Consider the following 18388-nt stretch of genomic DNA (forward strand, 5'->3'; position numbering starts at 1 on the left):
TCCATGCTGCCAGCTCAACTACCTTCTTTCAGATACATCTGGCGTTGAGCTAAATACACTTCAAACCAGCTTGCTGTCTGCCATCACATTCCTGTGACCGTGATTTCCTGTCCATGCCCTCTCCACTCTCACCCTCCTGTGCACTGGAACTACACTTCAGGTTCCCATCCGCCTGTTGACCTTAATGAAAGCGGCTTTATATTTTCATTCATTTATGTGTATAAAAATGCATATGCTTACATTTTATATTCTCCAAAAATGTATTTGGTTTAATTAGTTGATATCCACACATTTGTTGAAGAAAGAAACAAAGCCAAAATAACACAAATGTTTCTTTTTCTCTGATGGGACATGGAATTTTTTTCAAAATTCAGTAAATTATGCAAACTACATTGACAAAACTAGATGTCTTCAATGTGCACTTTGACATTTTGCTATTAAGAACTGTTAAATTACTTACAGCTGCAGCAAATCAATCAGAAGCTCCAGGTCATTAAACACACGGTTGTTTATTGAGTAATACAACACTGGTGAAGCTGCAGAGATTCATGTAGATTTTAGAATTCCAGGCAGGTTGGAAGTGATTTAGTGGTGCAGAGAATCTGTTTCAGTTGTAGTCTTTGCTTACAGTTTTTTGACTCTGACTGCCAAGCTCTGCTGACAGTGGCTCAAACAAGATATCAGTCAGTCGCTGATATCACAGCTGGCAGAACATTCAAACTGATTTACACTCCATTTATAGCATTACTTCAGTATAGGTTCATTTAATAATATTTTTCTCAACTGATTTCCAAGTACACTTCACCAAAAGCAATGCTTATCTTTCACAACAAATTGTTCCATTTCAGTCTGCAACAATACAATAAAGACATATTTATATCTTAGCTTGCATCTTTATTCTATCCTGTGAAGGGTTGAGCCACAATCTAATTTCAAGGGAATGATTTTATGACATTTATGTTTGACTATATTAAAAATGCCACATAATACAAGCTGTTGCATTTCCATCAGGATTTCATGCTTATTTTTACATATGTAACAACACATTTGTTTGTACTGTAGATTTTGAACTTAATACCTTTGGTAGCATTTTTAACATAGCAAGATATCCCACAGTGCTTCACAGTAAGAAAATACATTAACTAACAATTAAGAGAATTGAAGAAAGTGAGATAAGGTGGTTAAAGACATGTGGCAGAATCTGTGCATCATGGGCTATTGTGAGATTTATGATAGAATTGGACGGAAGTCCAGTGAAGCTGATCTTGAGGACAGGTACATCTTGTTCTACTTTTTCTGTTTTTGCCAGGTGGTGTGGTGTGTCTCTTGGTAGGCAGTTGCAAATTGCTAGTTGCTAGTAAAAGGGTGATAATTGTTTGTTAAATGTCTTATTAACCAGACAATGTGCTGCATTAATATTCAGCTTCCTGTCTTACAAAACATGATTTTCAAGAAAAAATCAAGAAAACCTGACATGAAAATTGGAGCAGGTACCTGGCAAATTCAGCTCACAACCTGTTCCAAAGGATTTCTGTATTGGAGGACCAAACAACATCTCAGGGTCCAATCCAACGGAACCAGCTGAGTGTACCCCTCCACATTGGCATCCAGCATTTGCCAACCAATAGCACCTCTCCAGGATGCTCAGGAAGCAAAGACTTGCATAACAGGACATTCTGGGAATTAGCATTGAAAGGCTGCAGCGGGGACACATTGCATGCAAGGACATGCCTCCAGCTCTAAGACTGGACTAGGCTTATATCAGGACTGCACACGTGTTCTCTCAGCACTTGTAGAATTAGCACCCAGGTGTATGTTCACAGCAACCTTGTCTTGGCTTGCTATGCTGTTTGGGTAGATGCACAGACTGTTTCACAAGGATCTGTCTGGTGGCAGGGTGGGGGAACTAGCTTGATGTATGGCACACTGAGACATCAAGCTTATACTTACAGCATATACCAGCTGCCTGTACACCAAAAATATTGAAACAATGCACAATCAAATTACTGGAAATTGGTAGGGGCTAATCCTCAGTCCAGTTGAGAAGGACAACTGTCAAAGGATTCTGTCAGTCATGGGCACAATTCACACACAGTTCATAGGCTTGGCCATGGTCTGTTGTTTGCTGAGGATGCTCATGGTTATCACATTTGCTCAATTACAGAGTAGACAGAGGATAGTCATTGGACCTGCAGGGCCATCATAAACAGTCAAGGGAATCACAGAATGTTAGCTAGTCAGTGAAGTGGGGAGGATGGGGGTGGGGCACAGAATTCATGGCAAAAGGAATAGTCAAGGTGCAGGATTGGAACACAGAGGCATTTGCAGAGGTGGGGACAAGAACAATGATAGAGTGGGTGATCTCCAGATGTATGGGAAACACCAACAGAGGCCATGTAGGCTTATGGGGAGGTGGGGTTAGTGGCAGTGACTATACCATGGCCTTCACAGCAGGAACGTAAAAGAGAAGGGTCCTGTTTATGGTGTAATTCTGGGATCAGGTACAGGGAGGATAGTTTTAGCTGAAATTCAATGTGTTGGGTCTCCATGGTGGACGCAAAGATGAAATTAGAATATTAGGGTAGTGCAAGATTAAAGGGAAAATGGAGGCTCTGGGTAGATACCTGGTAAACAGGTGGAGCTTAGTGCTGACCATCCATCACTAACTGCATTCCTCGCTATCACATTCTTGTCTAGATGCAAAGTGCTACTAAAGAACTGTTAAAACACCAGCTAGGGAGAGTGAAATCAGTGTGAGAAAGCAGGGGATCCACATTTGCGGGACACTAGGACAATGAAGGAACAAGCACATGAAGCAGTCATTTGCAAACCCCAATTATACTTAATTTATATTCACTTCATTGCCCATTACTCGTTTTCTCTTTGGGAGAATCTAGAACTGGGGCTATTGATTAAAAATAAGGGGTGACCCACTTCAGACAGAAATGAGGAAAAAAATATTTCTGAGGGTTGTGCATTTTTGGAATTCCTTTCCTCAATGGGTGGTGGACGCAGAATCTTTAAATATTTTTCAAGCAAAGATATATTCTGGATTACCAAGGGGATGAAAGATTATCAGGAGTATGCAGGAATGTAAGTTGAGGTTAAAATCAGATCAGATATGATCTAAATGAATGATTCAGCAGACTCAAAGAGTTGAGTGGCCTACTCTTGTTTCCTGCTCACATGCTCGTTTATCATGCTTGCAGATTGAAGTAAGTTAGGGGTCAGATTCTGGTCAAAGCAATTTGCACTATGCTATTGGTCCTTGCAAATTGAGCACTGGCATCTTAATGATGCTTTTATCTGCTTATAGAGACTGCACAAAATACCAAATAGGACAAACAGGCAGAAAATTAGCAATCCACATTCATGAACATCAACTAGCCACTAAACGCCACAATCAACTATCCCTAGTATCTATACACACAGACGATAAGGACCACAAATTCGACTGGGACAACACAACAATAAAATGACAAGCCAAGGACAACCAGAGAATTGCTAGAAGCTTGGCATTCATCTACGAACTCCATCAATGAACACAATGACCTCGACCCAACATACCAACCATTGCAAAGGACAACAGGAACCGGCAACCGAAAGCAGCGGGAATGAAACCAAATAAATTCCAACTAACACAAGTGCTTCACAGGAAGCTCTACAGCACTTGGGATGTCACTTAGAATGTAAGAATCTTTTTCACTCCTTGCGTTCCCATTGTAGGTCATTTCCATTGATAGTCTTACACCCAGTTTTGGATGGCATGTTGGTTGCTGCAGCCATCTTCCTAAGACGGTGAAAGTACATGTAGGATGACCACATGTAAGATGGCCTCAGTTCTGAAAAAGGGTCACTGGACCTGAAGCATTAACTCAGGTTTCTCTCCACAGATGCTGCCAGAACTGCTGAGATTTTCTGGCAACATTTGTTCCAGATTTCCAACATCTGCAGTTCTTTTGATTTTTTGTAGTTGGACCACATCTAGCAGCCAAAAACAAGTTCAAAGTTCAATGGGAGGTCAGAGTTGCAGGGGTCCTTGAGATGTGTAGGTTCTGCAGGAGGCTGAGTGTTTTGGCTCCAATTCCATTTCCTGGGAATGAAGGGGGTGCAATGCCGATGAAGGCTCAACATGTTCTGGGATACTGATGGAATTATTCTGAATGCTAGAATGGGACTTTGGAGCTGTAGGAGTGTCAGGCCATCTTCTCCCAGTGGCTGTAAAGATGACAGCTGATTTGACATTAGCCAATTCAATTTACTATACATCATATCCAGAAAAGGCTGAAGACAATGGATACTGCAAAAAGCCTGTTGACCCTGACAACATTCTGGTAATCATACTTACGTTCTAGAACTAGCTTTTCTATGAATCGAACTGCTTCAGTGAAGTTACAACACTAATATTGACACAGCAATGGGAGAATCTAACATAGTCAACAACCCTCTCAATCAAAGTGAAGGAAGGTGTCACTGACATACTATTGTGCAGCACTTAGTAATATCCTCACTGACATTCCGTCTGGGTTCAGCCAAGCCCACTTAGCTTCAGGCATCATCACAGTCTTGATACAAACATGGACAAAAGAGGTAAACTCATGTTTGGGAATGAGGGAACAAGACAGCAGTTAAACTGAATGTGGCATCAATGAACTCTAGCAACAGTACTCAAGGGGAATCGAGAATAATACTCTAGGAGTCATACCCAGCACAAAGGAAGATGGTTGTAGTTATTAGAGGTCAATTATCTGAGCCTCAGGGCATGTTCCTTTTCAGCTGCTTCATCAATTACCTTTCCTCCAGTATAAAGTCAAAAATGGGTAGTTCATCAATGATTACACAATGTTCAGCACTATTTGCAACTCCTCAGATACTGAAACAGTCCATGACCAAATGTGGGAAATGCAGGTTAATAGTAAAGCCTGGGCTGATGAATGGCAAGTAACACTTACATTCAACATGATCATTGTTGAAATTTATGCTACAAGAGGAAATCCAATCATTGTTCCTTGATATTCAATGCTATTACCATTGCTAAATCCCCTTACTGTCAACATCCTGAGGGTGATCAAGAACCAGAAACTGAACTGGACAAGCTATATAAATGCTATGGTTACAAGATCAAGTTTGGGCTTGGAAGTTTGTGGCAAATAATACATCTCCCGACTCCTCAAGGCCTCTACAATCTATAGGGCAGAAGTCAGGAGTGTGATGAAATACTCTCAGGTTACCAGGATTAGTGCAGCTCCATTAAAACCAAAGCAGTCTACTTGTTTGACATTCTATTCAGCACTTTAAACAGTCTAATACAGACAAAATACTGCACATGCTGGATATAGACAATAGACAATAGGTGCAGGAGTAGGTCATTCAGCCTTTCGAGCCTGCACCGCCATTCAATATGATCATGGCTGATCATTCCTAATCAGTATCCTGTTCCTGCCTTATCTCCATAACCCTTAATTCCACTATCCTTGAGAGCTCTATCCAACTCTTTCTTAAATGAATCCAGAGACTGGGCCTCCACTGCCCTCTGGGGCAGAGCATTCCACACAGCCACCACTCTCAGGGTGAAGAAGTTTCTCCTCATCTCTGTCCTAAATGGTCTACCCCGTATTTTTAGGGCTGTGTCCTCTGGTTCGGCAATCACCCATCAGCGGAAACATGTTTCCTGCTGCCAGAGTGTCCAATCCTTTAATAATCTTATATGTCTTAATCAGATTCCCTCTCAGTCTTCTAAACTCAAGGATATACAAGCCCAGTCACTTCAGTCTTTCAGTGTAAGGTAATCCCGCCATTCCAGGAATTGACCTCGTGAACCTACACTGCACTCCCTCAATAGCCAGAATGTCTTTCCTCAAATGGAGACCAGAACTGCACACAGTACTCCAGGTGTGGTCTCACCAGGGCCCTGTATAGCCACAGAAGTACTTCTTTGCTTCTATACTCAATTCCTCTTGTTATGAAGGCCAGCATGCTATTAGCCTTCTTCACTACCTGCTGTACCTGCATGCTTACCTTCATTGACTGGTGTACAAGAACACCTAGATCTTCTGTACTGCCCCTTTACCTAAATGGATTCTATTGAGGTAGTAATCTGCCTTCCTGTTCTTGCCACCAAAGAGGATAACCATACATTTATCCACATTAAACTGCAACTGCCATGTAATCTGCCCACTCACCTAACTTGTCCAGGTCACCCTGTAATCTCCTAACATCCTCATCATATTTCACCCTGCCACCCAGCTTTGTATCATCAGCAAATTTGCTAATGTTATTGCTGATACCATCTTCTATATCATTAACATATATTGTAAAAAGCTACATTCCCAGTACTGATCCCTGTGGTACCCCACTGGTCACTGCCTGCCATTCCGAAATGGAGCCGTTTATCACTACCCTTTGTTTCCTATCAGCCAACCAATTTTCAATCCAATCTAGTACTTTACTCCAAATACCACGCGCCCTAATTTTACTCACTAACCTCTTGTGTGGGACTTTATCAAAAGCTTTCTGAAAGTCCAGGTACACTACATCTACTGGATCTCCCTCGTTCATCTTCAGAGTTACATCCTCAAAAAATTCAAGAAGATTAGTCAAGCATGATTTCCCCTTCATAAATCCATGCTGACTCTGTTCTATCCTGTTACTACTATCCAGATGTGCCGTAATTTCATCCTTTATAATAGACTCCAGCATCTTTCCCACCACTGAGGTCAGACTAACTGGTTTATAATTTCCTGCTGTCTCTCTCCCACCTTTCTTAAAAAGTGGTATAACATTAGCCACCCTCCAATCCTCAGGAACCGACCCCGAATCTATCGAACTCTGGAAAATAATCACCAATGCATCCATGATTTCCCGAGCCACCTCCTTCAGTATCCTGGGATGTAGACCATCAGGCCCCAGAGACTTATCAACCTTCAGACCTAACAGTCTCTCCAACACCAATTCCTGGCAAATATAAATTCCCGTAAGTTCAGGTCCTTCAGTCACTGTTACCTCAGGGAGATTGCTTGTGTCTTCCCCAGTGAACACAGATCTGAAGTACCCATTTAATTCTTCTGCCACTTCTTTGTTCCCCGTAATATATTCCCCTGTTTCTATCTTCAAGGGCCCAATTTTTGTCCTAACCATTTTTTTGCCTTGCACATACCTAAAAAAGCTTTTACTATCCTCCTTTATATTATTGGCCAGTTTATCTTCGTACCTCATTTTTCCTCTGCGTATTTCCTTCTTAGTAATCCTCTGTTGTTCTTTAAAAGCTTCCCAGTCCTCAGTTTTCCCACTTATCCTTGCTATGTTATACTTTTTCTCTTTTAACTTTATATGTTTCTTAACTTCCCTCGTCAGCCACGGCCGCCCATGCCTCCTCCTGGGATCTTTCTTCCTTTTTGGAATGAACTGATCCTGCAACTTCTGCATTATACAAAGAAATATCCGCCAGTGTTCCTCCACGGTCATCCCTGCTAAGGTATTGCACCACTGAACTTTGGCCAGCTCCTCCCTCATAGCTCCATAGTTCCCTTTATTCAATAGAAGTACTGTCACTTCCGACTGTACCCTCTCCCTCTCAAATTGCAGATTGAAGCTTAATGTATTATGGTCACTACTTCCCAATGGCTCCTTCACTTCGAGGTCTCTGACCAATTCTGGTTCGTTACACAATTGCCTTCTCCCTGGTCGGCTCCAGCACCAGCTGCTCTAAGAATCCATCTCTGAGGCACTCCACAAAGTCTCTTTCTTGAGGTCCAATACCATCCTGATTCTCCTAGTCTACCTGCATGTTAAAATCCCCCATAACAACTGTAGTAACATCTTTGCGACAGGCCAATTTCAGCTCCTGAAATTATTTGTACAATATTGAGCACTTTATTTACACTTGGCATATTTCACAATAGAGGGCAGGTCACTTCTTAAGAAAAGTAACCTTATTCTACACACTTCTCCCATTAATACCAAAAGCTACACAGCTTGCTCCCTGCCATCAGTTTAGTCACGCTCCCTCAGGGTGAGCCTGTCAAACAGGTACTCTCCCAGGCCATTCTTAGGAGCTCCCAGTCTCTTCAGGTTGGTGATGTAATCTCCCAGCTTCTTGATCATCTTCACTTGCTCACCCAAGTAGTGCCTCTCCAGGAAGTCACACAGATGAGGGTGCGTGTGGCCAGAGGAGAGTTTGTGTGGATCCAGCAGACTCTGATTCACCTCCTTCTCCATCTGCAGAGCTCTCTGCATTGCCTCCAGACCATTGCCCCACTCATCCTGCTCTGGCTTCTTGACATCCTGCAGGAATTCCATCAGTTTCTCAGCGTGTTCCCGTTCCTCATGGGACTGCTCCTTGAAAGAACTCAGCAAGGTGACGCAGGGCAACATCATCCCGGTCAAAGAAAGAGGATATGGAGAGGTAAACATAGGAGGAATAGAGCTCCAGGTTGATCTGTTTGTTAACAGCATCCTCACAGTCCTTGTGGTAGTTCTGACACACATGGGAGGCCATCTTCACTATTCCTACTCACTTTCACCTCTGAAACAAACAGATAATTTGGAGAAACTCAGCAAGTCTGGCAGAATCTGTGAAGGGAGAAAGACAGTTAAAATTTTCTGATTGGTAAGACTTTTTCGAACTACATCAGAATATTTAGAATTTTAAACAGTCACTCAAGACAGCATCTTCCAAATTCACAATTCTAACCAGCTAGAAAGACAAGTTTTGCAGCTACTTGGGAACACCAACTCCTGCAAACGGTCTGAACTTTGGGCTATATTCTGCACATTCACTATCACCAGGTCAAAATCCTGGAAATCACTCCCTAACAACATTGTGTGTCTATGCATACCCCCATGGCGGCTCATCACCATATTTTCAAGGGTACTTAAGGTTGAGCAATAAATGTTGACCTATCTAACTATACCCATATCTCTTGAATGAGTTTTTAAAAACTGCATGATTGATTTGTTGCTGACCTTTGGCAAGCAATAATAGCTAAGTTTTTATAACTCCATCATTAAGGCCGATGATTATACTGTCAAATAAAACTTGAGTAGGTGGGCAATTTAATGTGAAGTAAGGAATGAGCAAGGAGATACAAAAATGGGAGACAAACCAAAAGACAAAAGAGGAAAGGAGACTGAAGTGTAAGCAAACTGTAGGTTATGATGTGGAGGTGGACAAAGTCAGAAGTCACACGACACCAGGTTATATTCAACAGGTGTATTTGAAATCACAAGTTTTTTGTCACTTGATGAAGGAGCAGCGCTCTGAAGGCTTGTGATTTCAACTAAACCTGTTGGACTATAACCTTGTGCCATGTGACTTCTGACTTTGTCAACCTGTCGGTTGGAAAGACTCCTAACAACAAATTGCAGCCAGAGCAGCAGATTAAATGGAATATAGGGACAAATCAACGACACTAAATGCTTATGTGATCCTGCTCAGCTGTTCACTACTTCGTAATTGAATATTTAATCAATTATTCAAATAGGATTAAATATTCAGTGGATTCTCATGAACTGAGTGGCTTGCCAGGCCATTTCAGAAGGCAGTTAAGAGCCAGCTACATTCTTGACCTTTTGGAATAACATGGGCCAGACCAAATAAGGATAGCAGATTTCCATTTGTGAATCAGATGGATTTGTATGACAATTGGGAATAGTTTAGTGGTGGAATTGAATTTAAATTCCATCAGATATAAAGGTATTTGCATCTCTGTCTCCAGAGTAATAGTCTGAATTTCTAGTCCAGTAACACTTTTGTGATACCCGTTTCCCCAGGATGATTTTAGCTGCACACTGTGAAGAAATTAAAATAAGCTGTCAGCAACAATTATGTGTCCAAGTGACAAATGCAAGAGAAAATTGTAACTTTTAATGGGATTTAGAAAAATTAAGAATGCCTTTCAATGTAAATGCTATGATTCATTAAGGTTATTGATCAGATTTCATAGAGAAGGATAAAATTCCAGTTAAAAAAAATTTAGACAAGAGTCAACTGCATTGTGTAAAAATCAAGCTTTCTTTGTGAGTAAAATATAATAGATAGGTCAGTAGTTTGTTTTGATTAGAGAACAAAGAGTTTCACACAAATGCATTAAGCAACACAAACACAGCACAGCAAAATAACCACACCAAGAGCATATGCAATGGAATATAGCAAATATACTATCTGCTGCACCATGACCCTTCCCTGACAACAGGTACATTGTTGGAGAAGTGGGATCTTCTAAGCAGCTTGCTCTGTTAACTTGGTCCAAAGGCTCTCTTTTCAAAGTATGACATCTAACTAAGGCCAAACTTCCATACTGAATTTTATTTTGATGATCACATTTATCAATGTCATGAATGAAAATAAAAGTACAAACATTGAACAAAAATTAAAATTTTACAAATGGCAATATAAATCTCCCTAATGTATCTATACAAAAGAAAACATCTGTTATTTTTTCTCTCCTAGGTTTACATCCATCATAAATGTTATGACATTAATTGCTTCAAAACATCAGCAGCATGCATCATAAATTATGCTTATCTCCTTTCTGGAATGTTTTCTTTCTCTTCTCCCAAATAACACCACCATGTATTGATTTTTTTTAATGCAGGAAAATGAATATTTAAGAGAGAGAATGTTTTCAGATTTTGACATAGATCTTTTTCAAATATTCATTCCAACTTGCAACTATATAATATCACATTGCCAGCTCTGAAATAGCACATGATAGAGGAATTAAAGTTTCATAACCCTCCTTAAATTCTGCCAAGTATCTCTGATGCTGCATGTCTGTCTGAAAAATTGTAAAATCTCATAGAATCATTATTCAACCACATTATTATATCAGTGCAGCGAATAGTAATTGCAATTATACAGATTTAGTCACTATTCCTTTTCTTTACTATTTCAGATGCAAAGATATATTGAGGAAAAAGGTAGAGTTCAGGTAATGTTTTCTTTTCAAAGGCAAAAAGTCAGAAAGCTACTTACTAACTACACACAGCATGCATAGGTGTATACGATCAGCCAGTTGTTGATGTGGGGGGATGCTGGCAGGTACAATTGCCATGTAGTGAGGCGGACACGCAGCCAGCTTGGTGTAAACATTTCTCCTGGTGAGTTGGGTGCCAGACCTGTGGCTGAAACCCGATGCTGCTGAAAAGCTGCTGAAGAATGCCCTGAAGCTATGGCTGATGGAGAAAACGCACAAGTTCTTTGTGTAGCAGCATTGCAGAGCTACAGCAAAGGGGACAGCGGCTAATGGGCCTTCTTGTAGGGACTCATTTTATGGCATTTGATTCAACCTCCAAAGGAGGAGCTCATCACATTCTATATCAGGCACCAGAATCCTAAGTTAATTGGGCCATTGCTTGTTTTTTCTCGAAGTTTTTTTTACTTACCTTCTGAAGAAAGCTTGGTTGCGGAGGCGGAGGCTGGAGCCCAGATAGCTGTCAGTGGTGAAGCGTTGGTTAGCAGTGAAACCTAGCAAGCCCAGATGGCAGTCAGCAGCAAAGCTTGGCGAGCTCAGATAGCAGGAAGCAATGGTTGGCAAGCCCAGCAGAAAACAGTGCAGTACATGTGAAAGTGCAGAGGAGAGCGAGTCCTCATTAGGAAAACCCAGTGTGGAGTGTCTGCAGGCCCATGGCTTAAGATGGGACTATTATGTTTAACATTCAACTTCATTGATTTCTTTTTCTATTTTATACTAAGAAGAACTACAGTATTGAATTTAATAATTTATTTCGTTACTTTTGTACCTAAGATTGTGTACCTTTTTGCCTAAGATGGTGCCAGGAATGGTGACATTGTACGCTTTTCACTGTACTCCTGTACCCCTGTACTTGAATATACATGACGATAAAACCTAAATTTAAGAAGCAAAATCCCAGGCTGGATTTTACATCTGCTGCCTGCCCTCCCAACCACACCCTGCCCACCCATGTGACATAAACAAGGGTCATAATCTCCGGATTACTGCCCCCGAGCCACGTGCCAATTGGCATAGGGACAAGAAAATTAGGCAAGTAAACACGTGGCTAAGGGATTGGTGTGGGAAAGAGGGATTCCACTTCATGGGGCATTGGCATCAGTTTTCGAACAGGGGGGATCTCTACCATTGGGACGGTCTCCACCTGAACCGATCAGGTACCAATGTTCTAGCGAAGAGGATAAATAGGGTGGTCAGTAGGACTTTAAACTTCTGAGTTGGGGGGAAGGGAAAGTGAAAGTGACAGGGAGTATGGCATTAAATGGAAAGATGAGCAGCAGGATAGCATGAGTCCAGGCGGATTTAAAATTGAGGCAGACTGGGAATGCAGAAAAAAGCAAGGATAACTTAGGACATCATATGACTTCCAATATCTCTAATGATAAGAAAGTTAGCATTTAGGCACTTTACCTGAATGCTCGTAGCATTCATAACAAAGCAGATGAACTAATGGCACAGATCATAGTCAATGATTATGATGTGGTAGGCATCACAGAGACTTGGTTACAGGGGGGTCAGGACTGGCAGTTAAACCTCCAAGGATTTTCAATTTATCGAAAAGACAGGGAGGTCGGCAGAGGGGGTGGGGTTGCCTTGTTAGTTGAGAACAATATTAAATGTATGGCACTGAATGACATAGCGTTAGATGATGTGGAGTCTGTGTGGGTGGAATTGAGGAACCACAAAGGCAAAAAAAAACATAATTGGAGTTGTGTACAGACCTCCTAACAGTGGTCAGGAACAGGCACGCAACATGTACCGGGAAATAGAGAAGGCATGTCAGAAAGGCAAGGTCACGGTGATCATGGGAGACTTCAATATGCAGGTGGACTGGGTAAATAATGTTGCCAGTGGATCCAAAGAGAGGGAATTCATGGAATGCTTACAGGATGGCTTTTTGGAGCAGCTTGTCATGGAGCCCACAAGGGAGCAGGCTATTCTGGACCTAGTGCTTTGCAATGAACCAGACTTTATAAAAGATATTAAAGTAAGGGAACCCTTAGGAAGCAGCGATCATAATAGAGTTCAGTCTGCAGTTTGAAAGAGAGAAGGCAAAATCGGATGTAATGGTGTTACAGTTGAATAAAAGTAATTATGAGGGCATAAGAGCGGAACTGACAAATATAGACTGGAAGCAGAGGCTTGCGGGGAAGACAGTAGAGCAAAAATGGCAGGAGTTTGTGGGTATAATTGAGGACACTGTACAGAGGTTCATCCCCAAGAAAATAAAGATTATCCAGGGAGGGATTAGACAGCCATGGCTGACAAAGGAAGTCAGGAAATCTATCAAAGAAAAAGAGAGATCCTATAAAGTGGCCAAGAGCAGTGGGAAATCAGAAGATTGGGAAGGCTACAAAAACAAACAGAGGATAACAAAGAGAGTAATAAGAAAGGAGAGGATCAAATATGAAGGTAGGCTAGCCAGTAATATTAGAAACGATAGTAAAAGTTTCTTTCAATACATAAGAAACAAACGACAGACAAAAAGTAGACATTGGGCCACTTCAAACTGATGCTGGAAGCCTAGTGATGGGAGATAAGGAAATAGCAGGAGAACTTAACAAGTATTTTGCGTCAGTTTTCACAGTGGAAGACAGGAGTAATATCCCAACAATTAAAGGGAGTCAGGAGGCTGAGTTGAGTATGGTTGTCATTACAAAAGAGATAGTGCTAGAAAAGCTAAAAAGTCTTAAAATTGATAAATCTCCTGGCCCCGATGGGATACATCGTAGAGTGCTGAGAGAGGTGGCTGAGGAAATAGCGGAGGCATTGGTTGAGATCTTTCAAGAGTCACTGGAGTCACGGAAAGTCCCGGATGATTGGAAGATCGCGGTTGTAACCCCTTTGTTCAAGAAAGGATCAAGACAAAAGATGGAAAATTATAGGCCAATTAGCCTAACCTCGGTTGTTGGTAAAATTCTAGAATCCATCATTAAGGATGAGGTTTCTAAATTCTTAGAAGAGCAGAGTCTGACTAGAACAAGTCAACATCGATTTACTAAGGGGAGGTCATGCCTGACAAACCAGTTGGTATTCTTTGAAGAGGTGACAAGTAGGTTAGACCAGGGAAACCCAGTGGATGTGGTCTATCTAGACTTCCAAAAGCCCTTTGATAAGGTGCCACACGGGAGGCTGCTGAGCAAGGTGAGGGCCCATGGTGTTCGAGGTGAGCTACTGGGATGGATTGAGGATTGGTTGTCTGACAGAAGGCAGAGAGTTGGGATAAAAGGTTCTGTTTCAGAATGGTAGCCAGTGACGAGTGGTGTCCCACAGGGTTCAGTGTTGGGGCCACAGCTGTTCACATTATATATTAATGATCTGGATGAAGGGACTGGGGGCATTCTAGCGAAGTTTGCCGATGATACGAAGATAGGTGGACAGGCAGGTAGTACTGAGGAAGTGGGGAGGCTGCAGAAGGATCTAGACAGTTTGGGAGAGTGGTCCAGGAAATGGCTGATGGAATTCAACGTGAACAAATGCAAGGTCTTGCACTTTGGCAAAAAGAATAAAAGCACAGACTACTTTCTAAACGGTGAGAAGATTCGTAAAGCCAAAGTACAAAGGGATCTGGGAGTTCTAGTCGAGGATTCTCTAAAGGTCAACATGCAGGTTGAGTCTGTGATTAAGAAAGCGAATGCGATGTTGTCACTTATCTCAAGAGGGTTGGAATATAAAAGCACCATTGTGCTACTGAGACTTTATAAAGCTCTGGTTAGGCCCCATTTGGAGTACTGTGTCCAGTTTTGGTCCTCACACCTCAGGAAGGACATACTGGCACTGGAACGTGTCCAGCGGAGATTCACACGGATGATCCCTGGAATGGTAGGCCTAACATATGAGCAATGGCTGAGGATCTTGGGATTGTATTCATTGGAGTTTAGAAGATTAAGGGGAGACTTAATAGAGACGTACAAGATAATACATGGCTTAGAAAGGGTGGATGCTAGGAAATTGTTTCCGTTAGGTGAGGAGACTAGGACCCGTGGACACAGCCTAAGAATTAGAGGGGGTCAATTCAGAACAGAAATGCGGAGACATTTCTTCAGCCAGAGAGTGGTGGGCCTGTGGAATTCATTGCCGCAGAGTGCAGTGGAGGCCGGGACGCTAAATGTCTTCATGGCAGAGATTGATAGATTCTTGTTGTCTCGGGGAATTAAGGGCTACGGGGAGAATGCGGGTAAGTGGAGTTGAAGTGCCCAGCAGCCATGATCGAATGGCGGAGTGGACTCGATGGGCCGAATGGCCTTACTTCCACTCCTATGTCTTCTGGTCTTATGGGGATGGGATCAGGTAAAATATGTCAAGTAGTTAACTCACCACTTTTCTGCAAGCAGCACACCCCACTATAGAATTCAGCCCCATGCCTTAATCCTGGAGATCACACTACCTTTCAACTCCCCCAATTAAGATAGAACGGGAAGGCTCGGCCCAGCCAGTTCCACCTGCCCTGACACTCATCTGCAGTGCAGAACTGGTCCTCACTCTTAACAACATTTCCTTTCAAGCCTCCCACTGCCTACAAACCAGGAGGGTGTCTATGGGTACACGCATGGGTTTGAGCTATGCCTGCCTCTTTGAGGAATACATAGAACATTTCCTCTTGTGGAGCTACACTGGCACCCATCCCCCATCTTTTCCTCCACTATATTGATGGCTGTATTGCTACTGCCTCATGCTACCATGAGGAGCTTGAACAGCTCATCTACTTCACCCACACCTTCCATCCTGACCTCAAATTCACCTGGACCATCTCTGACACCTCCTTCCCCTTCCTGGACCTCTCCATCTCCAGCTCCGGCAAGCAACTCAGCACCGCCATCTATTTCAAACTCACCAACTCCCATTGCTACCTTGACTACAGCTCGTCCCACCCCACTTTCTACAAAAATGTGATTCCACACTCCCAATTCCTCTGCTTCTGCTATATCTACTCCCAGGATGAGCATCCCAGATGGCCTCCTATTTCAAGGACTGTAATTTTCGCCCCCTTGTTGTCAACAATGCCCACAACCACATTTTCTCCATTTTTCACAAACCATATCCCACTCCTCCCTCCCTGGTTCTCGCATTCCACCTCCCTAACCTCCAAATCCAGCGCATCATCCTCCTCCATTTCTGTTACCTGCGGTCTGACCCCATCACCATAATGATATCTCCCTCCCCACACCTATAGGCAGGGACCGTTCCCTCCATGACTCCCTCATTAAGTCCACACTCCCCACAAACCTCTCCTCCACATCTGGCACCTTTCCCTGCAGCGGCAGGAGGTGCAAAACCTGCCCTCATACTTCCTCTCTTCCCTCTGTCTAAGGCTCCAAAGAATCATTACAAGTAAATCAGAGATTCACCTGCATTTTGTCTAATCTGATTTATTGCATCCATTGCTCCCGATGAGGTCTCCTGTATATTGGAGAGACCAAGCGCAAACTTGGGAACCAGTTCAGGGTTCTATGTTCCATACGCTCCAATCAACCTCACCTTCCCGTTGCCAGCCATTTCAATTCCCCCTCCCACTCCCCCGACGTGTCTATCCTGGGTTTCCTCCACCGTCAAAACAAGGCCACATGCAAACTGGAGGAAGAACACCTCATCTTCTGCCTTGGGAGCCTACAAGCAAATGGCCTCAATATAGAATTCAACAGCTTTCAAATCTCCCCACCCCCCATCTCATTCCTAGGTCCAGCCCACCCTCTCCACCCCACCCCACCCCCCGACCTGACCTAACCTGTCCATCTTTCTTCCCACTTATCCACTCTACCCTTCCCACTGACCAATCAGAATCACCTCCTACCTGCATCAACCTATTGCCATCCCACCTACTTTTCCCTCATCCCCATCTCCCTCGCTCTATTTATTTCTCAGCCCCCTTCTCCCTCCTCAGTCCTGATGAAAGGTTACAATCTGAAATTCCCTGCTCCTCTGATATCTCCAAGACTAAAGGATAGCCTTTACACAAACAAGTCAACTGAAGCCCTTAAAAGAAGCTATTTGAGGTTCTTATCTCATCACTACTGATATTAAACCACAAAGGTGAGAATAGACAGGGTGCCTTTTACTTAAATAGCCTGTGGTGGAAGCATTTGTTGCCCAAGTGGAAGACCTCCAGCTACCCTAAATTTACTCCTCCCTCTCACCAAAGCCTATTTCATCGGGTCCAGTGAAACTGCCTACTTGGCTTTCATTCTAGGGCTTCAGTCCTATCAGCTTAACCTCCTACAGGGCCACCAGTGGCTTTCATTACTGGTGGAGCCAGTATTGGGAACTGCCAGATTCCGATTATCCATTAGCTCTTGGATGCAGGAAATGTCTCTTAAAGAGGGTATCAACCCAATGTCAACCAGCTCAGTGCTTCATTGGAACTCACTTGAGGAAGGGTGGTACAAAATGGCTGCTGGAGTGTTGCCATGGGTGGCCCACCACAAAGATTAAGTTCTGACCAAGATCTTAGACAGCATTGTAATAATTGCAATGAGTTTCTAGCAGCCCTGAGGAATCCAGAAGAAACTGGTCTGTCTAGCAGCATCTAATGTGGACTTAGTATTCCTTGATAGAAGGGGCTTTAGCAAAGTGCAGCTAATGCTTGGGGAACGAAATTGCAAATAATGTCAGTTACTTAGCAGCCAGAGATGAGGCGGCATAAACTGAAGAAAAATTTGCGAGGATCAGGCCAGGCCAGCACCAGCAGTTAGAAGTGCACAATTATAGAATGTTTGAAATTAAGCCAATGATTTCAGAAACTTATTAAGTGCCTACTTCTACCACAAGCTTAATAATTAGGCTATTTACTGATTCCCTAGCATTCAACTCCATTCACAACTCCATTGATGAAATTCTAGGCTAACACAGCCTACTTGCAGACATGGGCTTCCAAATGAGGTGGACAGATGGTATGAACAATTTGTGCTGTGCAAGTCCCAGATAATGATAACTCCCTTCATCATCAATGACACTACTGTCATTCAACTGCCCTGCCATCAATACTTTGCAAGTTACTATTGATTACTCAACTCCATTCTGCAGCAACATCGACTCAACCGTTCTCAAAGCTGTTCCCCAGTTTCACTTCATTCTTTGCCTCATCTGTCACTTCAACAAAAGATTTTTTCTCTTTCTTTTGGACAGCAAGGCACACAAGCTCCAGCAATAATGGTAGCACGATGGCTCAGTGGTTAGCACTGCTGCCTTACAGTGCCAGGGACATGGGTTTGATTCAGGCGCCTATATGTGTGGAGTTTGCACATTCCCAAGACGTGTATCCTGTTTATATATATATTTTCTCAGATTCAATAGTTTATTGAACATCATGATGGTACACCCTATCATAACACCTTGACAAACAAAAGGGAGTATCTTTCTTCAACTGTCATAAATTTACCAAACTGAAAATTCAGGCAACACAACAACCTGAAGTAAAA

General features: G+C 42.7%; 1 protein-coding gene and 1 pseudogene across 2 annotated transcripts in view; both read right to left on the minus strand.

Moving 5' to 3' along the window:
* Positions 1–18388, minus strand: part of tmem132e (transmembrane protein 132E) — a 779639-nt gene that overhangs the window by 239381 nt on the left and 521870 nt on the right. The gene's annotated exons all lie outside the window — the stretch shown is intronic.
* Positions 7955–8550, minus strand: LOC140491363 (ferritin, heavy subunit-like; annotated as a pseudogene).

Source organism: Chiloscyllium punctatum, chromosome 19, assembly GCF_047496795.1.
Source record: "Chiloscyllium punctatum isolate Juve2018m chromosome 19, sChiPun1.3, whole genome shotgun sequence".
Lineage (NCBI taxonomy): Eukaryota > Metazoa > Chordata > Chondrichthyes > Orectolobiformes > Hemiscylliidae > Chiloscyllium > Chiloscyllium punctatum.